This window comes from Pomacea canaliculata, linkage group LG3 (assembly GCF_003073045.1).
Source record: "Pomacea canaliculata isolate SZHN2017 linkage group LG3, ASM307304v1, whole genome shotgun sequence".
Classification (NCBI taxonomy): domain Eukaryota; kingdom Metazoa; phylum Mollusca; class Gastropoda; order Architaenioglossa; family Ampullariidae; genus Pomacea; species Pomacea canaliculata.
The window spans coordinates 17704399-17731142 of NC_037592.1; the positions used below are offsets into that span (position 1 = coordinate 17704399).

The 26744-nt window shown below is 44.7% G+C and overlaps 1 long non-coding RNA gene across 2 annotated transcripts; it reads left to right on the top strand.

Moving 5' to 3' along the window:
- Positions 1–1161: 1161 nt before the first annotated feature.
- On the top strand, positions 1162–26347 carry LOC112560731. 2 transcript variants are annotated; one of them, XR_003098578.1, is made up of 4 exons: positions 1162–1960; positions 20547–20711; positions 21308–21439; positions 21649–26347. It is a non-coding gene; the product is annotated as an uncharacterized LOC112560731 (long non-coding RNA). The 2 variants fall into 2 exon arrangements; XR_003098577.1 differs by having other exon boundaries at positions 20574–20711.
- Positions 26348–26744: the final 397 nt, after the last annotated feature.

The window sequence follows — 26744 nt, forward strand, 5'->3', positions numbered from 1 at the left end:
GAAGTAATATTGTATAATAGCTTACAACATAATACATAATATCACTCCTGCTCCCACTTTTCTGTCAGCTCCAGAACATTTGCCAATGTGTTTTGTTTCCCAAACACACACTCCTACCACCTCCTCCCGCACTTGCCCCCTGCCTCGCCCCGAGGTTGATTAGGCGAATTTCTTTCGTAATGGTTTCTGCAGTGCAGGGTACAGTCGGTGGTGAGAAAGCCACAACCACACACTCAGAACCTCGTTGCCACGATGAGACCTCGAGATGATGGAGAGCACACTTGACTTACTCTGGCTGAGAGTCCGTGATGTGTCTCTCGTCTTCTCCTGGTCAGATTCCGCAGGTTCCTTGAGGTCAGAGGTCAGCAAAGTCGCAATACCCTGTACAGACTCAGACAAGTGATGACAGATCCGTTTGTTGAATCCGTTTGAGAATGTAGAAGTGAGAAGATGGACTAAGTGTGATAGTAGTCAGACATGGTGTGAGACTGTATAGTCATGGTAAGGACGGTGGGGAGACTGTTGGAGAACTTGTGACAATGGAAGGAGTGTCTGTAGTGTGTCTGTACAAGAGATGTAAATGATCTGACAGACCACTTAGCAACATGTCTGTCGGAGCGGTGTGATAATGTTTACTTTAACTTTAAATTTTAAAAATTGAATTTTCACCATTATTTAGCGATTCTGTTACAAGCTTGTCATTGTGTTTGCTCCACGTTCATATTTACACACTCAAGCACGAGAGCCCACAAACGTGCACACATGGATATTGCCAGCCTTGGTGCTTTAAATCTTAAAATATTGTCAGATTATTTCAGCTAATCAAGGATGGGTAACTACCAGTTTCTAATTAAACACATGGTATGCAAACTCTGCCCTTCACCCCACCTCTCTTCCTCGCGCGGACACACACACACACACACGTGACAACAATCGAACAATTCAACACATATATATATATGTAATGAAATATATATCACATTACAGCAACTACGTGGATGGTATTCTCCAACTAAATTTTGTAGTTAAGTGTAGGTTTTCCACTCGTCGAGCTTATCACACCTGAGAGACAGTGTTCCCTCACAACAGGAGACAGGCAGAGCAACCTTTAATAATTGCAGTCTGCATCAGCATCAGTGAGCATCATCAGTGCCGGGAGAGAATGCGACTCATCGTGACTTTTACAGACCAGCGACACTTGGTGTACATCGCAAAGCTCGGCATCTTCAGGACCAATGCTGTGGACCGATGCAGATGCCAGCACTCTGTCCCAAGACACACGGAAGTGTCACCAAGAAAAGACACATGGACGTGTCACAGATCAAACACACCAGGAAGTGTCACCACTAAAACCGAAACTCATGGAAGTGTCACCAACAAGACACACCAACGTGTCACCTGCCGGGAGACAACAGGCCCAACGTACACCCCCCTACCCCCCACGACACCCAACATGGCGCCTGAAGTCCTCGTGGGTTGGCGGAGCGGCTGCTGTTGGTGCTGCTGTTGCCGTAGCCACCCCTGCAAACGCGACGGCACCGTGGCTGCCATGGGAGGGGGAAAAGCGGAGGAAACAAACCCGAGACCAGGTAATAATGACCACCCGTACTCCCGTACAGACAGGCAGTACGCCAAGCGCGCAATGCTACTGGCGGGCTCACCGCAGGCCGACCTCAGCTGCCGCAACAGTCGTGCTGCCTCTACACCCACTGATCATATCCCCACCCATCCGCCCACTCAACCATCTCTCTCTCACTCTCTCTCTCTCGCTCGCTCGCTCTCTCAGCTCGTCCTTCATAAGGCTAAAGTTATTAAAACCCCGAAAAAGCTAAGGCTCTGTTAAAGAAGAGGGTTATGGACTAGCAATGCCTTCTCCAGTCGAGAGGTTTTGCCTCTGGGTTTTGAACGCCACCTGCCTTACCAAGATTCCCGGTTGAAAGAACAAGATTTTTCGAGAAAGGTAAGCGACTGGTGCTACTAATTTACTAACACCATTGTCTTGTTCACTACAAAGAGAGGAGACCTGACAGTAAGTTGTGGGTCGTTTTGAAAGACTTGCGAGAGTTGGCCGAGGGTTCTTCTACCTGTTGGAAATCCATGCAAAGAGGTTTGGGTCTTCATCCGTCGTGGTGACTAATTATCCGACCACATTTCTCATGTCTTAATTTGATGAGTGTCAAACTGTCTTGTCATTGATATTTCTTGACTTTGTACTAATTCTGTTCCTTCTTTGTCTTATCTTTTTACCGTTTCCTTAAGTTTTTACCTGTTTCCAGATGCTTTTATTTCTACTTCGTGATGTCTATGAGCTGTCATTTTGCTTCACGATGTTGTAAGGGGCGCCTCTACTTTTAAGGTGTATACAAACAGTATGTTACATTCTCTGCCACGCCTTCCTACGAAATGTCTACATCTTTGTTGGTATATCTATTGGTATGTCTATTCCACTTTATAGATGGTACCTTCCATTATGTCTCTACAGTGTTTAAGGATATTTCGTTCTGTTTCACATGTCTACACCATTTTTGACGATGTGTCTATCATAAATTTGCACAGTCTCCACCTCGTTACTGTCTACACATTTTCCTTCGGGGCTTGTCTATGTGGTAGACAACTGATACAGCAAAACAGCCATAGAGCACTCTCAGATAGCATCTTACACCCGTCCAAACAGGGAGCTGCTTCTTGTTAGACAAGTCCGGCAGTTGTGAAAGAAAAATGATTAGGTCTAACTGGACAGGCGTCTCCACTGTCCCCCGTCCCCTCATTCACAAACACCTCTGTGAAGTTGCGATGGCAAATTTACAGCGAACACTGGCAATTTATAGATAACACTGGCAAATTATAGATAACACTGGCAAATTTACATCTAACACTGGCTAATTTAGTTTGTGCAACACACTTCACGTGGTGGATATTGCCCGACTATTGTATCAGAAACTTTTCGTCGTGTGGCGATTATGTTGATGCTGTCAGCGATGTCTGTTGGTGTGATGGTGGGAGGATGCTAACGTTCGAAAACCTGAACCACGATTGTATGAGTCTCTTCAGAAAAGAGAATATGAATGTAGTATTGTTGTTTGGTTGTTGTGCTTTCATACAGACCTGCATCTAACTGCCCTCTGGGATAAATATAGCCTTATATACGCATGCGTCACGTCCCTAACATTGGCGACAGTGTGCAGACGTGCTAAGCGACATGCGGTGTGCAGACGGGCTTAAGATGATAATTGTTAATGTAGATGAGTGCACATTGCACTGACAGACCATTGCTTCAAGCACCCGAGGAAGCACTGAGATGACATGACAGTGTTGAGATGTAACAAAAATACAGTTGACTGTAATGACTGTTGACATCTTTTCATACGACCTGTGCTCACCAAGAGGGAACATTCGTCTTGGAATTAACCCTGACAGACTTCGACAGTAGTCAATAGTTCCAGTCGCCGGCGGTTTTCGTGGTGATATAAAGCAGATTATACGAAAAGAACATGAGAAAGCCGAGTAATGAAAAACAAACTGATCTCGGATAATAATAAAGAGATAGAGACATCTAGATATGACGGGTTGGAAAAGAGTCAAACAGCAACGGTGAAGTAGTACCACCAATTCGGCATCCGATAGAGACGAGGTATTAATCCGAGAGGCCAGTTCACTGCTGGGTGTACTGGAGTACGACCGCTGCGTTACACGCGTATCAAACCAAGTCCGCCTTTGGGTTCGGACGCCCTCGCGCTGATTCCTCAGCTATCCGCTCGTCCCTCTCAGGACAAAAGTAAGACGACGATGACTCGACACCAACGTCTCTAAGTTGGAGGAAGCACAGAAGGCAATCCAGCTCACTGCTCAACGCCTAAAGAAAGTGTAGAATGTGCGAGAAGTCTTGATGCTGACTGCTGCGTGGCCACTAAGGGATGTCACTTCAAAAGTTACAAACAAAACTAACAACTTATCTAAAATAAAAAACTTTTTTTTTACAAGAGTTTACTGAGTTATCAAGTTCAAACAAAACATAAAGCATTCATTTTCTCAAGAAGTGTTTGGTATCCCGACTGTCTCCAGACCCTAATGTAATTACAGACAGAGAAAAAAGTACAACACACTCTCAGTTTCACGATCAACAGGTAGACGGAGTTCAGGAAGGAGGGGGAGATAACTCGTCTGTTAGAGGCGAATTCAAGATAACAGTTGAAGAGGAACGTGTTTTCGTTGAACGGTGGCAATGACAGACTCAATGAAGGATGCGGAGCACCAGCTTGGACGACAAGATGAGACAGGGACCCTACCGTTTGTCGTCAGCACCACAGGACACCCACCCGCTGGGGCTCTACCTGGACCCTGATGTCTGAAGGTCTTGTTGATGTCCACATCACCCTGTACTACACATCAGGCAGGGCTTCATTCTCTTTTCAGTTCCCACTCTGTTCAATTTTATTTTGTCCATTAGAGAATTCTGTTCTGTTTTCCTACTCTTCCTGTCCCATTATTTCCACTCTCTGTCCCATTTTTCACAATTTCCATCTCTCATTTTTCCACATTCTCCTTTTCTCATGTTTTCACTCTCTCTGTTTTCTTCGTGTTCTATGGCTGTGTCTCATTCTCTTACCACCTTGCACCCGTGTGCCCCATTATTTTCACATTCCAACCTTCTGTCTCAATCTCTTTTCTCTTTCTATCTCCTCTTTTTGCTTTCCTTTGTATCTGCGATATACATCCGTAAACCACTGCACGCACGACCTGACTTTTTGTATTGACATCGTTGCCACTAATACAACACAGATTTATGGAAGCAGCAACTTTTACTGCAGTTCAACGGCATGATGGGTATACCGGGTATACCCGGGTTTGATGTGGATATTGGGTACAAGGACTGTTTCTGGCGACAACAGCTTCTTCAGGGTTGTCAGCATGGCGCAGGGGCTGTCTCTGAAGAGCTTACCTTGCAGCTAATTAAAATATTGCAGACGCACGACTAGATGTTATCTCGCCTTCTTTCGGTTGAAGAAAGTAAATTATTGAGAAAGCTGGAGCATGGAAAGCAAAGTGCCTTCGTCACTGATTGGCGCTGCGAGCGATAGAGAGAGATTAGAAAAAGAAGAAAAAGATGAGCGGAGGAATGCGGGATGGTGGATATGAATGGAGTACACACCGCTCAATGGAGCTGCGCGTAGCCTGCACGTGCACACAGGCGGCGGTGATGTGCCACAGTCCCTCGGCCACACGCCACTCGTACGGAACGATTTGGGAACGGCGCAAAGTGAGAATGATTCCAAGCAAGAACCGAGGCGAAGTGGGAATCAGCGAGGACGATCAAGAGTCCGCTGGAGAGAGAAAAACTGTCGAGGAAAGTGCTGGCAAGAGAGCAAGGTCTGCAAACAGGTGTAGATGCTTTTGTGGGACGCTCGCCGACAGGCAGGTGCAGAAGGGCTGAGACAGTTGTTGCAGACACAGAAAGTTTATAGCGTACTCCGAGCCCGCCGCGAGAAAGCCCCATGTTTGATGTGGGCCTGAAGGCCTGGATGATTCCCAGGTGATGTAGGCTAGGTGCATTCAGTTTGGAAACTGTCTACGGGTTAAAAAAGATTGTTTTTAAAGATATTTAAGTGCGAGAGAATGGAGGCCACTGGGGACAGTTTCACGGCGCAGGTTGTGTGTGAACAGTGACGGAAACGGTTATACAGTTGGTCTCCTGTGATGTACACCTATTGTACTTACTGAGATGGACAGACAGCGACTGTGTGAGTGTGTCTGTGTGTGTGAGTGTGTCTGTGTGTGTGTGTGGATGGGAGCTCTCCATTGTGTACGAAAACTGAACGCAGAACCTTTTCAAAATATTTTTATTGTCAGGAATGAGAATTAATGTCTCTTCTTTGGAAAAGAACAGAAACTATATCACAGATATGCTCTCTACAAATTATCTGTAAATGAAAATAAACACAGTTCATAAATTTGGAAGTCAGTCTCGTCGTACACTATGAACTATTCATTATATTAGCCCATAATAGTATTTATAGCCATATAGATAGCACCGTATAGTGTTGTTGAAATATCTAGTGCACAATATGTAATACACAGTCTGTATAACCAGTTATGTGGTACACACCATATTGTTCCTCTCGTTTATCCGGTTTTCGTGGCCTTCTAATAATTTTATTTTTAGTGGTATGTTTGTACTCTGTGATTCTAATAAGTTTTTAGTGATGTCTGTTCTGTGGGATGATAAAAAGGTTTTTGGCAATGCAAGAAAGAGGTTTTTGTTTGCTGTGGCGCTGTTCGCTTTAAGCCATCTCGTCTTTCGCGATTTCGACAGTATGAAATATTTATGGAGGGCAAAAAGACCCGGTGCATTTGGGTACAGATGAAATCTGTCTCATTCGGTCCTCCTCAGTTATTGTCTGTGTTTAGTAATTAACAGACTTTTACGTGCCGTTGCTGCCTGGCGCGTGCACGGACAGGTCTCGCAGCCAAAGCGAGGCTGCGTTCGTCTGCGGCCCGAGGCCGTTACTGCCATTTGTCTCAGTCACATCAAACAGTTGTTTACCGTACAACCCCGGAGGTCATGTTGGTGGTAATGGGATATGAGAACAAGAGGATGTTCTGCCTTCTCTAGCCAGCGGCTACCTGCTCTTCTGTGAGGGAGGAAGTAGCCGTGTGTGGTGCGAGTTATCTCATCCCATACTTCCTTCTGTCCATCCGCGTCTGGTCCGGCATTGTCGCCAGACCGCTGATGTCGGCTGCTGGCCTTTTGCGAGATGCAACAAATAAGTGGGTAGTTGCTGGGCCCGGTGCAAGGTCCGGATGCTTGGCTGTAAGTGTGGCTGGTATATCAGTAGACAACTGGCTCCACCATTGGCTGCGGCTTTTGCTGTTGCTGACAGTTATGAACAAAGAAAACAGATGTTAGATGTTCCTGTCACGAAGCTAAAACTGCCGACTGCTTGGCTTAAAAACAATGAAAGTTTGAATGATAACAACTTTTACTTAACGTGCACAGCATCCAATCTGTGCGATAAGTATACAAGATAAAAAAACAAAAACATGGACATATGTATAATGTGTAAACAACGGAGCAGATTGAAACGAGAATGAGCAAAAGATACGAAATAAATTAACCTGGAACTAAGACAAGAGGAAAGGTGTACAAAAGTATACTGTAAGAAGCGAGAGACAAAAAGAATGAGATGAGAACAAGCGAAGGATAAATTTAAAAAAAAGGTCTACAGTCAGACATTAGCGGCAAAGCCAAATGTTTGCAGATGGAACAAATGAAGAATCGGAAAGCTGGAGGAGAAAACATAAATTTACTTGGGGGAAAGCGATGGACAAATAATTGACACTCTTATCGTTACACGGAGTAAACACTTGTACAAGAGGGCACACAGACACGCGAGCGCGTATACATAAACACTCACAGATACACATACGAGTATACATAGACGTATATACATACATACGTACGCGTATACATAGATTCATACACACACGCGTACGCGTATACATAGACACAGATAAACGGATGCGTATACATAGACACATACACAGATACACGTACGCATATACATAGACACAAATGCACTTACGCATATACATATACGCATATACAGACGCGCGCGCGCACACACACACACACATGCACTTAGGTACAAGGAGAGAAAGAGAGACATTAAAAGAGTTTCAAGCAAGTCGCCTCAGCTCTGGCAGGGATCTTATCTCACGTTCGCACTGACACTGACGGTAAATTTTCTGGTCAGCTCCACGGAGCCTGACTGCTGAATACATCTCGCTGAATGTGTGAGGTACACAGGTGAGTCTGCCTGCGAGTTTAGCAACGCGCGCGCGTGTATGTATGTGTATGTGTGTGTGTCCCTCGGCCATTGTCTTAGAGATGAACACAGAAGAAATATGTTTAGATAATTGCTGAATAGGCTCTCTCTCTCTCTGTCTTCGTCTCCTTCTCTTTCTGTCTCTGTCTCTCACAGAGAGCGGGGCGGGGGAGGAGGCGACGAGTAAACACGTTAAAAAATCGGTAGCAAGCTCTTCAAACTGTTTTGTCTCCGCGATGATAAGAAGACGAAAACACTGTTTTTTTCTCCACCCCGGCAAAGGAAAAAATTGCTAAAATAAATAAAATCAAATGAAATAAGTTTTTTAAATCGTGACGAGCACGAGCAGTTGTCAGCTGTCAGCTGTAGTGACTCAGCTGCGGTGGGGCAGGAAGCAGGGAGGCGCGGGGCACAACCAGTGCGGGGAGCAGCACGCGCCGGGGCACACAGAGGAAGTGCGCGTGCATCATCATCATCATCATCATCGTCATCATCATCATCATCATCATCATCACCACCACCACTGCAATAGCACCAATAATAGGTATTGTTTCAGGTGGGTTTTTTTAACTTCACATATCTAAAAAAAAAAATAATGGATAGAGTAAAAACAAAACTCACAGTCATTTCCAGAAGTTTGTTGTTCCTACAATGTGATTTGATATCTTCTTCCAATATTAGATTGTGGAAGCGAGAAATGCCATCCTGCCATTAAACTCGACAGTAATGTAGTAATTAATTTATGGTGTTTCCTCTATACTCTTTTCTGCATCTTGGCGATTCCATCATTACAATGGTTGGATTATGGGGTGTGCACAATCCTCCACCTGGTATCTGTCAGTAGGTGTATCCACATGAAATCCGTTTTCTTTACATATTTTACACGACAGAACAGTTAGGGATTGAGGAAAGGGTTTATAATGTTTTACTCGCTGAAACAGATAATGTTTATCGTGTTTACTAACAACGCGGAGAATCGTGTAGTGGTTAACACATTCCTTTGTTTATTTACATGTTTCCTGTTGTACTTGTGTATCTGACGGGTGTATGTGTATCATGTTTACTAGTTTACTAACAACGTGTGCATGTTTATCACTTTTACTGACAAGGCATGATCATATATTTGTTGACAACATGGTGTTGCTGGTGTCTGCAGTCACCCTGGTGTGTTGTACAGATGTTTATTGACAGCGCGCTCTGCCATGGATCTCGCCGAGCCTGCCTCCACCTTTGGAAAAACAAGGTGACGAGTTTGTTTGCAGTTGTTAGGTGGGGTGAATTTATTCTTTCTCTTGCTTTTTTTTTTTTTTTTTTTTTTTTGAGAACAGATCGACATGGGCTCTTTTCCAACAAGTGTGCATCAGACCGTTTTTCCAGCTCGAGGTGAACGTGGAGTGCAGTGAAAATGTCTCATAAACAGAAAAACGAAGCAGGTGTTTCGGTCTGTCATTACGGACTCCGCAGCAGTTCCTCCCATCCACCCACCCGAGTCTCTAGGTTGTGTTATTGACTAGGTCCAGGGTCAGAGGTCATCCGGCTGTCTCGTTATGTTAATAGGAAGGTCTAAGGTTGAGGGTCATCCGACATTTCAAAGTCCGTGGATGTGCTGGGACTCGTCAACCCATTGATCTGTCTTGGTGTCTAAGGGTTCTTGTTTGTTTGTTTGTTTGTTTGTTTGTTTGTTTGTTTGTTTGTTTGTTTGTTTGTTTGTTTGTTTGTTTGTTTGTTTGTTTGTTTGTTTGTTTGTTTGTTTGTTTGTTTGTTTGGTTGTTGGTTGGTTGGTTGTTGGTTGGTTGGTTGGTTGGTTGGTTGGTTGGTTGGTTGGTTGGTTGGTTGGTTGGTTGGTTGGTTGGTTGGTTGGTTGGTTGGTTGTAAAAGTGTATAGTGCTGGAATTTCTTGTAGCATGGGTGGACACTTTTCTTGCAAAACAAATGTCTTTACCCATGAGACTGGCCTGTTTATTGTTTAGAAAACCTCTGGGGTCTTCTTTGAAAGACAGAAAGGCAATCGTAATCAATTCTCTTTCCTTCTTCATCGCCACCTAAGTGCAATTAGAAGTAATGTTATCAGCGGCATGACGATGAGTAATGATGACTATGACATAACATCGAAGCTTTGCTGATGGAAGCTGAAGCTTTTATTCACACTTACAAGCAGAAAGAAAACATTAGCCATTCTGATGTTTAGGTCTGAATGTGTATGGTGTGTGCATCCAGCTGTCTTTCTCATGTGTACAAATAGTAAGCCAAGCATACAGCAGACGTGTGTACAAATAGTGTGCTCGGTAGAAAGGTAGAAGGTCGCCGGTTCGACACCGACTCAGGGTGAGGGAGTGTTGTAGGGAGAGAACTCCCGGGTGAATATCTACACTTAACGGAAAGTAGGGGGTTGGCCTCAGCTTTCCACACAGACGAGACGAGCCACTTACAGGTGACTTCCTTTGCTGCTAACAGTTTAGACATTACCCGACAAACAGTAAAAAATGTGGCAACTGTGATGTAGGTTTGTTCTGTTTGTTTTCAAGCTATTTCTCTTTAGTTTATTTTTTCCGGATTTATTATTTAATTTTTTTTTTACTCATTCTTAGCCGATTTTGCACGATAAGTACTTATATCAGCGAGACGAAAACCCTTCACCAAATGACATGACATGAAACTAGCTGTGTGGCTATAGCTATATAGCTATACACTATAGCACAGATGACATGTTATGACACTGGCTGTGGTCTGACAACGCAGATGATACAAAATGAAGTAGCGGCCGGCTCTCACATGCTTGGCATAACGAAGATGCTTGGAGACAAAGTCTCGCTCTTACTTGCAGAATGCTGGTATCGTTCACCTACCTCACCCCACCAACTCACCCCACCCCACAACAGTTCATTTACTCTCAGGTCTGCACAGGACCCTTCCCCATTCACAGCCTCCCCCGCCCGTTCAGGTACCCCTCAGCTTTATCCTCCGACTGATTGCCCGGGTACCCCTCATCTACCCACCGCCTGCCCAGGTACACAAACTTCTCCGTGAGTGGGAGGGGTTTCGAAAGCTTCCGTCACTTGCCACTTGTGCCGCCAGAAGGTTTTCGGTAAAAAGTTGAATTTCTTCATTTTCTTACGCTCGGCTGCAGTGGCTGGCTCTAATTACTGTCGGGTGCCGGGTGCCAGCGGCTTGTTACGCTGGTTCGCATCCGGTCTGCGGGGGCCTGCCCCTCCGTGCCGCTCTCTCGCCGCGCGGCGTTCCGCGGCAGACCCTTGCCACTGAGGCCTGAACCTCGGGTCTGGCGGCACGAGTCCTACACCAGCCACTGGCAGACGGTTGATAGAGCAACCGCAGCAGACGAGTACACCATTGCCAGCACCAACATCAGGAGAAGCACCTGTCAATTCAAGTGTCCCGGGACTCTTTCCCTCAGATTTCTCCATGTTTTGAAGTTTTTTTTATCCTTGTTTATAATTATTTTATTTATTTATATGATTTTTAGCTTTCTCTATATCTGTATTTCTACGTTCTCCAGGTTTCTGTACACAGGAAATTCTATGCTCTCTAACCTACATTTTCTAAATGTAATAATTATACTAATAATAGTTAGAAGAAAAGAGGTCTTGTTGCTTTGCATGGTTCAAGCTAGAACCTACTCACCACCCACACATTAAATATTTTATTTTGTGTGATGTCCACTGTCTACTGTCATTACCTGTTGATTTTACTGTTTTTTCTGCACGGTGCTGATCTTGCTACTTGTGGAGGTTTGGAAGGAAGTATGGAGGAGGTGTGAGGGGAACAAACTAAACAGGAAATGAATGACCAACAGCAATGGCTGTAGTGACAGACTTTAGACAATAATATTGGATGTCACTGTCAAGACATTTAAGATGATGTAGGAGCTTAAATACGGCAATTAAGACATCATGATATCAAATACTGTAGTGATGATTGAGAAATAAATATATAGAGAAAGCGAGCTGCACGTTTGATATAAACCATTAATAGCAAATAAATCATAGAATAGAATGTTTGTGTACGCGCGCTGTTGACACGCAAATACATGTGGGCGCGCAGAGAGAGAGAGAAAAAAAAAAAAAGGAAATATCAAAACACAGGGGAAAAAATGACAAACATGACAACATTTAATCGGATTCTTGTTTCTTTTAAACTCTTCTGGAAAAAATATGTCGGAATCTTGAAAAGTGAAAAAAATTCCTCGAGACAGAGTACATAAAAACAAACAAACAAACAAACAACAACAATTACAACAATCCAAAACACGAGTTCTGTACTGGACATTACAAACATGACAAAATATAATGGGATTCTTTTTTCAACTTCTGTAAAAAAAAAATAAGTATCATAATCTTGAGAAAGGTAAAGTGAAAACGCGTGTTAATAAATTTCTCAACAGCAAGATGTTCAAAGCCACAATAACTAACGGCCTGGGGACAACAAGGACGGAACTAGCAAATGTCAGTCTCAGTGTTTATACAGAGTTCATAACTTCTTTATTCAGCTGCTCTGCTGTCTCTGTCTATAGAGCCTCCTGTCTGCAGAATTCTTTTTGAGTCTGTGATGACAGAAAATACGATTCATTTTAAAATGTGTTTAAGTATATAATATTTCTTCGCACCACAAAGGGCCCCAGACCGTGTGAATGCTACCCACGTGACACACACCTCAACTTATTTCAAGGTACATGTTATGTAGCATAACCGAAAGTCAGCCCGGTGTCAGAATACAGAGCGAGAAAATTTATGTCGGAGCCGAGATACGAACTCACGACACCTTATTCGCACTCTCGTGGTGACAGGGGCCTTACCCACTGCGCCACCAAGCGCCCGTAAAGCGAGAATTGTTTCACTGGTTTCCAGAATAATGTACATGACCAGATCTCTTGGACTTTGGCAGACGACTTGATTTTTTCTTAAATAAATAAAAGCAAAGAAACTCACTGCAGTCAAAAGTATGCGAGAGGAAGTTGAGAGGCCGTTTATGATAGATATAATATTTATAATAGATATTGCAGTCCTTTGACGAGCGATCATCTCTAGATTGTGATGCTGCTTGACGACGTATCTTGTAACGACATGTCCGATGTCTTCTAACATTTAAGACCCGATGTTCACTACTTAGCTGCTTCGTTTCAGCAGTATTCAGCAATTATTTAATTATTATTGTCAGTGAATATTGTCCGTAATCCTTAATCAGTAATTATCGTCAGTAATTATTCAGTAATAATTCAATAACCTTTCCAAGTAATTATTCAGTAATTTTATTAGTAATTATTCTGTCAGTATAGTCAGTTATTATTCTGTAAGTATTGTCAGTAACTATCCTGTAATTATTGTAACCTGTTTCTTTGTATGTCCGGCCATCTTTCTCCCTTCTCGCTCTGTCTGTCTCTGCCCCGTGCCCTGCCGTAGAGCGAGATGTTGGGCGAGAACTGTTCATCCGAGGGCTTACACGGCGCTAACCCCTAACGTGCACCTGTTCCAACCAAACTAACCCGCTAGCGGTAGTCATCACGGGTGATAAGCACACCTGTCTGGCAAACGGCTCCGTCGCGTGCCTCCCAACATCTTGATGAACTTGAAAACCGTCTGCCCACAACGGAAAATCGTTCTTCCAAACACAGCCCCTCCCCACCCGCTCTCTAGTCTCTACCCACCACCCTCCAACACCATATCCCCCGAACACATACTTTCTCTCTCTCTCGACACAACCCGTTCAAAGGGTTGCCCCATCACCTCCTTTCGATCCGCTTTTAAGGCGAGGACCAATTTTCCAGAAGCAGAGAGATGCCATCGTCCTGGATGAGGCAGGCGATGAGAGTGACGTGGACTCACGCTGAGCTTTGTGAAGGGTGGAACCCCGGCCCCTGGACTGTGCGAGGACCGGGTACTCGCTTAACCCCTTCGCTGTTGGACAGTCACACGACCGCCTGGCGGCTGGCATGCGAACCGCGTGTGACATGGCGATGACAGCGATGATTCTCTGGATAAGATAATCGTCTTTTCATTTTGGAAGTACATCTGTGTTGAGTAGAGGGCGCGCTTGTCTTCCTGTCGTTCCCCTGCACTGTAACACATCGTGCAGCTCTGGCAAGAACGCGGTCACGAACACGAAGATGAAGGCTTGTGTCGGCAGCACACTCTAACTAGTTACCATGACAACTACTCGAGACAATTTGCGCTGGTTAGGCTACCCCGCAAGTTTCTAAGTGGTTGAACCTCTTCTTCCAGTTGTCCAATCCCATCGTGCACTTCGCTAGGGAAGTGACCGGGAGCCAAGCAACTTTTGTTTCTGTTTTGGTGCTCTTGTCAGTGTGTATGCGCGCGTGTGTGTGTGTGTGTAGGGGGAGGGATGGTATCTGCGTGTTGATTGCAATAGTTACAAAAGCATCTTCCAGCCTGGCAAAGTGCTAACTTTTGTTTTTTAGCGACAGTAAATGTCGGATTCCAAGATGAAAATTGTCCTCAGGATATTTTATTATCATTAGTTTGCTCACTTGCTTGGGGTTTTGATTGCTTTCCGTGTGTGTGTGTGTGTGATAGAGAGTGCTTACATGCCTGTGTGTGTTTGTGAGATGTCACTATGAAGGAACAATTTTGCTTCAGTTCCAAGTTGCTTAATCTTTTAACACTAAAAGTCACTAAAGTTATAAACAAAGTGTAAACAAACATGTACAGTGGTAACAAGAGCTGACCAGCACCTGTAGACACAGGGCAGCACATTCAGGTATGTGTCCAGATGCTGTGATAAAGTCATCCCGACACGTGACCAGAGGAGAGGGCAGTCGACAGCGGCGATGCTTTCATCTGGCAGCGAGCAGCATCCTGAGATAGTGGAGGTGTTGCCATGTCGAGGGAAATCGGAGCTTTGATAGTCCTGTGATGTGTGTGTAGATACACCAGTCCTACGATTGATCGTATTCTGCACTTCACTATTTTTTTTTTCTAGTGATGGCGAACGGATAGTGAATTCTTTCTTGGATTCCCTCACCTGTGCTAAGATAGGGATCTCTTTGGGCACCTGGGCAGCGTGTGGATCCGAATTCCACGGTCTGGAGACATGAGGTGCACAATTCGCCGGGGAATGGCCACATTTAAAAGAAAACACGAGTGTGAAATTGTTTAATGATAGAATCTGATTAATCACAAACGCTAATAACTCAAATCTTCTCTTCCCGCTCGAAAGATACAAAACCTCTCAAGTACCTTTTGGAAAAAAAAAGGAGGCTCAAAATCTCATTTCCTACTTCACAAAAGTAGACTCTCTACTATGGCAACGCCTCATTAACATTCCACATCGCCTCGTCATTAAATGGTGCAAGAAGATATCATTAAGGTCACCTCGCGTGCGATTCCCATCTACATCTCCCATTTTATTTTTTAAACCGCAAAACGTTTTCATGACAAACTAACGACAGTTCTTTTTCTGCCAACCTGTCAATAACTTACAGTTTAATTTGAATCTTTTGCGAGGGTTAACCCATAAACGCCCGATGATGATAACTTTAAAAAAAATCCCACGATAAAATAAGTGGTGATCGTGCAAGAAATTGAGATAATAAATCCCAAGCGATGATCGTGAAAGAAATTCCTTTGACCAGCGTCAAGTGCCGGTCAGGCAACAAATTCGAAAGATAAATCTCTGGTGGTGACAAGGGCGGGATGAGGAGCGGTCTGCAGCCCTTCATCCACCCGCCTCCACCCTCGCCTCCAACACAGACATCCAACGGGTTCTGTCAGTCACGGTCGACTTGGCATGCTGTTGGTGCCGACAGATCAATGGACGCGTGCTGTCAGTGAGCCGTGGCGGGCTATTTTTAGCTGCAGCCCAACAACAGGTGAAGCTGGAGTGCAGGAAGTCAATATTGGATGGCCTCCCCGTGTAGCCTTGTAGTGCAGGGTACGGACGCCATTCACTCCTACAGTCGCAGCTCCTATTTCTCGTCTTTTGAGTTAAAAGAGGGGTGGTGGGAGGGTAGGGGGAAATAATGAGGGCCATGGGGAGGTTGGGGAGAGAGGGAAAGTGAAATCTTATTTGGTGCCAAAGGGGGGAGGGGAGTGAACTCTGTTTGAGAAAGAGAATTAGAGAGAGTGTTTAGGGAAGAGTTGCAGAAAGTTTGCAGGACAGAGAGAACCTCAAGAACTCGCCTCTCTTTTTTTCCTCTCTCTCTCTCTCTTTTCCTACTATTTTTTCTCTACCCTTCCACCTGAATCACTTTCCTCCCGTGCCCTTCTTTCTGTCTCTCGCACACACACACACACACGACCGGGAGCTCAAAAGCACAGACACACGCATGCATGCACGGATATTTTTACACACGCACGCATGTGAAAAGTAAGAGCCGGGAGAGGAAATTTCAAGAACTTACTTCCTATCCCTCCACGAGCCTCTCTCACTCCCCCTCTGTGTTATTTGCGCACCAAGGAATACAGGGATATTATAAAACTAAGCAAAATATTCACCGAGAAAAAAATCGTAACAGAAAAAATTCAGCATCTTTTTTTTTTTTTTTTTCTGCATCACTTGTATCAGCGGGTACACGATTCTTTCTTTCTGGAGGGGGAGGGAGAGAAAGGATAAAAATTAAAATCTGTCCTCACGTGACAGCCAGGAGGGACAGACAAGAAAAACCTACCTGGCGTGTCGCAGAGGAGAGTGGAGTGGCGAAAACATAGCTCCCTTGGCCGAGAGAACACGACACTTCCGGCAGAGAGCGCTCCTGGCGGCCGGCCACACATTGATCGCAGGTTAACTGTGAACATGTCCTCCTGCGCCGCCATGTTTGCCTCACTGCCAGCGACAGCTCGCCATTACTTCGTCATTGATTGCGTGAAGAACAAGAAAATAAACGACAGGACCCTCGATTGTTGCGCTCCACGGGAGGTCAACGAGTACCTGCAAGACATGCACGTGGCGATCCTGTAAAATGAACCACACACTCCCACACACTCCGACATCGCAAGAGACGATTAGTAGAGAGATGAACATTAGTGAAGATTATGAACATTAAGGAAGATTATGGACATCAGTGAAAAGATGCGAGCATTATCGAAGGTGTATGAATGAACATCAGAGAATGGAAGAACAAGAGAAACTGTAATTTTGGTTTCCGTTTTTTGAGCCTGTCGTGTTCCTAATCACCGGTGAGCGGCGCGAGAAAAATGTAATTTTCGTCGAATGGTTGTGATTTTCCTACAGTTCAGTGACAGCTCGTGTCTACGATATTGTTCTCTCACACTTCCTGTTTATGCAGTGCCTCAGTCGTGACTAGCCTTGTCCTTTATATTCAGGATACTCGATTATTCTCGGCTGTAAATATCATCTTTTTCACTCATCGTCTTCTCTGAGTCCCATCATCCAATAAGACGGATAATGTTCTGCTAACAACATGGAACCATTTAAAAAATAATTTAATATGAGAGTAATTAAATATATATCCTAATGATGGCACCTACCTCATGGCTAAGTTATAGTGTCTGCGAAACCTATGGTGTCTACTTCTATGTGATAGCAAGGACCTCTACTGTCGTTGTAGTGGCTATGATGTCTACGTACATATGACAGCCATAGCGTCTACTGTTGCTGTAGAAACTATTGTCTACATCATTATGATTTCAATCGAGATTTTGTAGACGAAACAACAAAGACTAATGACACCGCCAATCAGACTCAATCAAATCAACCTGCACAACACTAATTACACAACTGATCGAAGCACAAATGATAGGCTGAGACACTAATTACTATAGCGATGGTACCATTTATCCTACTAAGTAAAAATGATCACTAATTATAAATAGCATTAGGGAGATTTTCACTAATCACCCATAACATCAATGAGATTATCATATATAATTAACACACTAACGAGATTATCACTTATCATCTAATTTGCCTGATCACAGCAGGATAAGTCAAAAACGTGTTCCAGGTGTCCGGCTATTTATTTATTTTGCTCTTACCCTGATTGTGTCTGTCGACTGGCAATTGCAGGCTGATAAGCAAATAACTCAAAGTGTGTTAGATGTTTAAGCTTTTTTCCAGAACGGTGAAAATTGTGAGTCAGGGTTAGAATCGTTGTCCGCTCCAGACGGTGTGTCCCCTGATAATACAGAACTGTTTATACAGACACTTTCACAAGAGGTGGTTGGGTTCAAAGCGCTTTACCAACATACAGACAGGTGCACAAGAACACGCCTTTTAAGGTGTAAAAACACAGAGAGAGAGAGAGAAAAGTGGAGGAGACACCCGCACACAACCACCGACGGTCAGCCCAGTAGCCAGGTGTTACTATCAGAGAGAGGCAGGGACAGGTACCTCAGCCACTGCGCCACCAAAGGCTCAAGATAGTCACACGGAGTACAGTGTTCACTCAAGACAAGGCATACTTTGTTCAATGCACTGTATACGGAATACTTTGTCTGTTCAAGGTAGTGTATACAAAGTACTTTGTTCAAGGGAGTGTATAATATACATTATATATTATAGAATAGTGTGTCCGCTCAAGACAAGAATATATATAGAAGACATTTTTCGGTATAAACTGTGACCTCCGTAAGGTCAGTGACTCGGACATGGCTTTGAGGATCAGCACAACACGATAAGGACGAGATACCCAGGTGCTCCACCCTCCCACACACACACCCGCACACACAAACACCCTGCTTTCAGCACCTGACATATTCAGGGAGTCGATGGCTCCAGGACCTATACACCACCCTCCCACCTCCTGTACTCCACATCTACAGTTGCGGTGGGTAGGGGGTGGGTGGGAGGAAGGTCTACCCCGTCCCCCAGAAGTCTGAGAGTGCACCCTTGCCTCCCACCCAGCACACCACCCGCCCACCCAGCGCGCTACCCGCCCAGGCGTCTGGCGGGCCAGCCGCAGCCACTTGAGGAGGTCTCGGCCCAAGCGGAATAAGATTGAATTCCCACACCAACTTGTGCATCAATCTCTCGTTTTCAAATTTTTTATTCCTCAGAATGGAGTCAGCCGTATCATCTTAATCTGAACTACAGATTTGTCGGCGGATCTGTTCCTGTCATTTTAGCTCGGCACTAATCCTCTCTGTCTCTCTGTGAATCTCGCTCTGTTCCTCCACAGCTTCGTACGGCGTGTGACTAGGCCACTGGCTATTCCTGGTCCTATCCTCAGCACCTGCAATACATGATAGTCATCTAGACTGTATCACCAGTGGCCACCCTTCTCACTTTCTATCCTTGGGCTGTGATTATGAAACGAAGATAAAATGGGGAAATCAAGACAAGAGTTGTTGTCTCCATGGCAAACCATCCAAATTTTTTATTTATGTAGACAATATTAAAAAGGGAAAGGGAGGAATATAGACAGCTGCAAAAACAATTTAAAATATAACGATGTTCGTAATTGGCTCTGAAAGAAGCAAGCCGTAAATCCTAGGTTTAAATGAAAAAGTAGGGAAACTTTGTGGTATCCATAGACTGGGTCAGGGTGTTGTTTTGAACACTTGTGTGTCAATCGTTTATTTAACAACCACAAACAAACAAAAAATTCACAATGTCAATCATCAACTTGTATCTTCTCTACCATTTTCTTTATCTTTGGCCTTCATGTGTGGGAATCTTTGTTTTTCAAACTAACCTTCCCTAGCTCTAACCCGCCATTAGGACTTTTTCATTCTTCCCGAGTTTCTTCAATACTTTTGTCCCTACCTTCCATTCGTTCGGGGGCCTGGAAATGGAGGCACAAGATCCTTTGCCAAAGCACATTAGCAGTTAGCGACGCTGCGTTTAATTCCAGTGTCCTGTTCACCCTCTCTCCACTTCCGCCTGACAACTCCTCCATCCATCTCGCGCGATCCGCCAACCGGAGATGAGTAGTCTTCGTCCGCTGTCTGCTTTCCTCAAGTTTTGGAGTTCAAATCATGCGTGTACGCTTGAGCGCGTGCGAATATGTCAGTGTAGGTGAGGGCAGGTGTGGCAGACCCCAGCACATTTATAGCCCCATATTATGGAGGGATTTTTTTTAAAATTAGAGTTTCAGGTTAAAAGAAGACAAAAATCAGAGACCTGAAACATACTCCAGGACGCGCACTGGAAAGGAAAGGTTTTTTTTGACGACTGCTACAAAATATAGAATGATACAAGATAAAGTTGGTTTTTATAAAGTCTCACACACACACACAGGCTGTGTGCCAGGTACACAACACCTCCTTGTAGACGTGGCTCCCCGCTGTGACACGCAGTGCGCATGTCTACAGACAGACGCAGCTGTGGGCCTCCACCAGCAGCCGACGAGCGAGATGCTGACGAGGTTCCTGCGAGAAGTAAACACACATTAATAAGGCCACTCTCGCCGCCTGCCCGTGTTTTTCATCAAAACATGAGGGGTGGGCCCGAGACTGACCCACAGATGAAAAGTATCCCGTAAATGTGTTGCGGGTAAATAGCGCAATGGGCGAAGTTATGGAGGCAACAGTTGCTGCTCTACAGTCCTGTCAACCCTCGGCACTCAGTCACTCACCTCAGTCAAGTACTCACACTCACTCAAACTGTATCAATGTGCGTGTTTGTGACTCATGAGTACTTCATTAGTCGACTTTTATTGTCATTCTCAGGAGAGAAATTAAGTACCAATGATTTGTGTACTTTCCATTTTTCTGTCTTTTCTCTCTTTTTTTTTTCTTGCTTTATCGTTTCTCACTCTTTTTTCGCATTTATTATTTGTCTTTGTTTTTCAAGATCTCTGACCTGGCGTGTGTGTGGCAGCTATGCGGACAGTGTGTGCGCGCCACTGGTGCCTGTTGTTTGCCGCATCTGTGCTGATGTCCAGCGTGTCCGGCCTCAAGTTGTCGCCCCTGACCAGCGCCGCCCACCGCCGCGCGTCACGCCGTCCTCTGTCAGTAGGTCAGTGGCCCTTCATCATCACCACCACCACCGTCATCGTCATCATCATCACCACCACTACCACCATTATCACCATCATCACCATTATCTTCATCACCACCACCACCATCATCACCATCATCATCATCAAGACTAAAACCAATGTAGGGTGAGCACTAGAGATAAAAGAGATTTGCTAAAAGCAAAAAAAAAAAAGCAAAAGCTAAATTACACTTTTGTTTCTTTTAATGAGTGAGTATAGCTCAGTGCAGGATACTCTTTACTTTAAAATCTAATTCTTCTGTTCTCGAGATACACGCCTACAAGAGTTAATGTGCAAAGAAAGTTGTCTAGCGTGACGTCACATTTGTACAAGAAACACCTTGTTAACACACGATTCCAGTTTTTCCATTGATAACATGCATGTGTCCCTGTACAATGCTGATGTCCGTGTCGTTGACCTCTTTCTGCTCGTGATGAGGTTCGTAGGCTTGAATCTCGAGAACGGTGGCAGGCGAAGGAGGGAGAAGAGGTCGGGATAAATATCTCGCAGTGAACTTTACCTACCACACCTATTACGAAGAACTCTGACAGTGATGTCATGTTTGTGTGCGCAGAACAGCCACAGGAAGTGGCCAAGCGACCCAACCGAGCCTTCGGCTCCTTCTACCGCCTGATGCAGCGGCACTCGCGCTACCTGGACGAGCAGGCCTTTGCCGAGAAGATGTTCCGTCTCTTCGACATGAACGGTATGCATGATGCTAGTGTGTAGGTAGAGTGTGTGTGTGTGTGTGTTTGTGTGTGTGTGCGTCAGAGACCTGTTGTTGACACCCACTCCCTTATACAACTGTTTCCTGCTCTTTGCCATTGGTTGATAACGACATTATTTCTATAAACAACCTGTTGTTGACCGCTCACCCCGTGTTAATGTTCACTGCTCTCTGCCATCTATTGACAGCTGACAACTTAATCCAGAGAGATGAGTTCCTCGCCATACTTCAGCTGCTCGGGCTCATCAGCCACTCCTAGTGCTGCCCTCTAGTCCCCCAGGTAGCCCTGAAGCCGTGAGGACAACGCCAGCAAGTCTCCAGTGCCAGCCACAGCCTGCAGACCATCGACTCGCTTCCTTCTGTCGGCCAGTCCGCCCAGCGTCCTCGTCTGCTTTTGGAAGTCACTGCACAGCACCCGGCCGGCAGACAACCCCAGGTCACACACACAACCACGGGCCTCTTCATCGGCTTCGCTCCCCTTCTACGAAACCTCATATCGCTTGTCTGCCCCTTGGTCCCAAGGATGAGCCTGCTGTCTGGACGGAAAGTTGTCACAGACGATTTCATTCCGTGGCCACCGACCTGCGCAGTCGGGTGGATCTCACAGTCACGACGGTCACGAGTTGTGAAAAGCACGTGACATGACAACTGTTATCTGGTGGCAGTAAGGCTTCGGGATACACCTTATCTACTGGAACGCGATCACTGGCTTCTAGCTTCTACCTCCACAGCAGTCACATGACCATACCTATCGTATTCAGATGTTTACACCCTGAACACTCGAACCGTGATGTGCGTATTGTTGCTTCTTCTTGCTGAGTTTATTATTTGACAGGGTTAACCTCCATTAAGAGTCACGTGTTATCGAATATGCTCAAATTTGTTTTCAACCTGATGTCGGTGACTGTTTGACTAGTTCTTAATCTTGTTATGCACTATTCTGTCTCCGTGAGAGACCTTACTTGTAACCGAGGGTTACCACCACGTTAAAGCTCCTTGCTCTGGTGAGGTCTTCTGGTCGCGCCTTGCAAGTCATCTGCCAGCATAACGGCCTGCGAAACAGTAGCCAGGGTTCGGCCACCAAGACAAAGGCCACTCTTTGATCGTACTATGGCTTCTTCGATGTAGCATCCATCTGACTAACGCATTACTCTGTCTAAAATTACCGACATTTGACAAATTATTAACCACTAACAGCTTCACAAACCTTAGCCAGCCTTCGTATCCCGACACTCTCTTAGACTATTAACCTTCACCAGCATGACAACCTTTGTCTTATTTCACCCACAAAATGTCTCACCATTGTCATCTATCACTCCTGTCTGCATGTGTGTCCTTCAGCACAATCTGCAAGACCATTAACCTTTTAAGAACCCCACAGACTGTGTCTTCTGCCATTTCTAATTGCCGGCCCATGAACTCCTAACAACCTGTTTCTTCTGTCGCTGCACTCTTCCACCCCATTAGCTTCTAAGTGGGTTGTAGCCTCGGTGTTGTATGTCCAGAACCCGGCACATCATCAATGTCTACATCCACTGTCTTCTGTGAACACAATTGCCCGCATCATCTCTAAGATGGCCACATCCTTTTGTCTTGTACTTCTACAATCTGCAAGACCATTGATCTCAAATAACTTCACAATCTTTATATAGTCGTTTTTCTTCGTTTTCTTTCTTTCTTCGTCCTATCAATGCTCCTTGTGAGGCTCATACTTTTATGTGTTAAACCTGTTGCCAATCTTCTTCAAGCTGTCCTCATCCAGTCAACTCGATGTAATAGTTGTTTCCCTGTTTTGTGTCCAGCTCGCCATGACTGTAGTCTCCGTGCTCTGAGAGCGCCACAAACAACCATAGCCAACAGTAAACAAAGATTCATAACAATTAAACAATAGGAATCATACTATGCTCAACCACTTTCTTTACAAAGGAATCTCATACCCCTGGCGAATTTCTATAGTTATTTAGAATCTGTGAAGTCAGCAATACAGTCCACAATGTCCACCAGCAACTCGTTGTCCCCTTTGTAGACAGCAAAGAAAATCTTTGCAACTTTTCTTTCTGGAAGATTAGTCGTCAAGAACGGAATGAAAACTTTTCTTGGACCCACATATAGCTACATGTTTAGAAAGATGCGAGAAAGTTCGATTACAAACAGATCTTACAAACAACAAGGAGCTCAATGCCTAAAGAAGGGTTTGTTAGACTTTGAACTGAGGGACAAGATGTCTGCTGGTAGTGAGAAAGTCCGGTGGCATAACTTAGATATTTCTACTTGGTGTCTACAGTCCACTGGTCAGTCTTGCTGGCTCACCAACTCTTATCCTAGCAGGGTAAACCAATACTTTTCTTTATAGACTCTTTCTGAGTCAAGTGAACTTGTTCACTTGAATAATGTTTGTGGTCCAATTAGCGGTTTTTCTTAAATGTTCAAAGGTGTTGTGTTCCTTCTGCTTTAACATTAAAACCTTCTGCTTTAAAACCCGTTTAATATTAACTGTTACCTGTCATCCCCTCGGTCCATCTAACAATAGAATCCCGCACCTTGCCACTCTGGTGATATATCTTGTTTCCTGTCGAGATTTTCAATATTTTCAGTGATGAATGTTTAGGTGTTGGAATTTACTGCTACTCACTGAGCATGACTACCCTTCACACCCCTTGTTCCTTTAAGTTAAGAAGATTAAAAAAATACATGCCGACATGTTATCATCTGACACCTACCTTCAAAGGTCGACAACTCATAAACTGTTTATTTGTACACCTGTAGACAGTGCACAAAGATCATGTGGCCTCTGTGGTCTAAGGTGTGATGATTCTGATATCTAGCGACTCAACTCTGTCTGGTATCTGAAAGAAGATCTTCTGTCTGCTGTCTGGTTTCTGAGCACGTGATGTTTTGTTTCTCTTTTTTTCAGACTTGTCGCTCTTTGCCTCGGTGTTGCAAAGCAAGCTTTGAGGAATTTCTTTGTGTTTTGTCTTTCTTCCAGTCTTTTATTTCTCAGTTATTACATTTTCATGTCATGCGCATCTGGCCTGTGTGCCTTCCTGCTTTGAATATGAGGCTACTGCTGCTGCTGCTGCTGCTCAGCGAGTCAAAGCGAACGTTTGTGGAATGTCCACGTGGACTTGTTATTGCCGTGCTCCCCCACAGCTCCAGTCGGACAAGAGCCCGGAGTCCCTTACACTTCCCTTCACAAACACCTTGTGTTACTCCCCCGTCGCCTGTTACGTCGCATTGTGTTACACTCACGGCTGTCAGCTTACGTCACGTGACGTGACATTACGCTCGTGCGGGTGGTAATGGCGGACATTACAGTAGGAGCTATCCTCGCGGCTGATGTAAGCTTCTCCTGGTTTTCCTCCAAAGTAACGACTCATCGCTGCTGTTCTCTACTCCAGTTATCTACCACTTCCCTTGTCCCGCTCCTGTTGTCAGCCCGAGGCAAACAAAAAAGGCAACAAAGGGGGGCAAAACTCTGCCGAAATCGCTGTGAGTCGCATGCAGGATCATTCAATGGTTACCATGGTAACTGCTGCTCCCAACCCTTCAGTTGCTACGTGAACTGTAGTGTTGGCAAAGTGTACATACCTACCTGTACTGAACACAACAAAGCTACACCTCTCTGACACAGACACCAGCAGACTGACGGTGTCGATGTTGTGCTGCAGTAGAGGCGCTCGTGTACTGTAGCCTTTAGCCCCCAACGACAACATTCCTTGCCGTTACAACATTCCATTATGTCACCGTTAAGATGGTTGTAGCTGTCAAAAAAAAAAAAAACAACAACACACGCTATCCCATGTTTTTTGTCCGAACGGATAGTGTTGTCTTGAAGACACTGTGTCTTGTTCCCAGGCGAGTAGCGCTGTCTGTGAGAGACTACTTGAGACTAGTTACTTGACTACTTGAGACTAGTTACTTGACTACTTGAGACTAGTTACTTGACTACTTGAAGCTAGTTACTTGACTACTTGAGGCTAGTTACTTGACTACTTGAAGCTAGTTACTTGACTACTTGAGGCTAGTTACTTGACTACTTGAGACTAGTTACTTGACTACTTGAGACTAGTTACTTGACTACTTGAGACTAGTTACTTGACTACTTGAGACTAGTTACTTGACTACTTGAGACTAGTTACTTGACTACTTGAGGCTAGTCCACTGGTAGTGCCGTCTATAAAGTGCTGCTTTCTCTTTCCAAGGCGAGTAGTGTTTCCTGCTCTTTCCTTCCAACATGAATAGCATCCTGCTATCTCGTTCTAGGGTGTCTAGTGCAACCTACAGGGGATAGTCTCTCCTTCCAAGGCTAGCAGTACCGCCTCTAATATAGTGCTATCTGGTACAAAGGCGACTAGTGCTATGTACAAGGTAGTGCTACCTCAAGGCAACTAGTGCTATCTAGAGGGTAGTGCTATCTCAAGGCGACTAGTAGTAGAAGGTAGTGCTGTGTACAAGGTAGTGCTATCTCCAGGCGACTAGTGCTATCTTAAGGCGACTAGCGCTATCTCAAGGCAACTAGTGCTAAGTACAAGGTAGTGCTATCTCCAGGCGACTAGTGCTATCTCCAGGCGAATAGTGCTGCCTGAAGGGCGATGCTCTCTCCTAGGAAGGCGAGTGTTGTCGCTGCAGGAGATGGTGTCTACAAGACGCAGCTATCATCGTCCGAGGCGACGACTGTTTTCCAGATGACGTCACAAGTGGATGTGCATGTAACGTTCAATGACCGAGTATGTTATTGATGAATTATTATCTCTGCTTCGTAGAGAACAAAGTTTGCGAAGTTGTGTTAACCTTACAGATGCAGAAGTACTGAAAACGACTGTGAATACTGTACAAATTCAAATAAACTTATTTTATTCGGACAGCCTTGCTGATAAATAAATGTAATCGAAACATTCTGAGGGTTGATGTGTGAGCACGTGATCATGCAGGTGTGGCCTGTCAGTGAGTGGCAAGTATCCATGCGTGAAATTTTAAAAGTGATGTATTATTTCCTCAATATGTAATTGAGTAACTCGCAATGAAAATAAATGGATGACTGTATCAACACAAACCTACTAGAACAACAGCACTACCTAGCAACACAACAGCGTCCACGTGGACTGAGAGGGAAAAATGTGAGCAAGAACATTTTCACAAGACAATCTTTAATAAAATTTTATATTCTTCTCTTATAATCTGAAGAGAATACAATAAAACGATCCATTGTAAACATTAGGTTTACAGTTACACAATTAACACAATGGGGTATTTACTTACTGAATTATCACAGAGGTTATTGGAG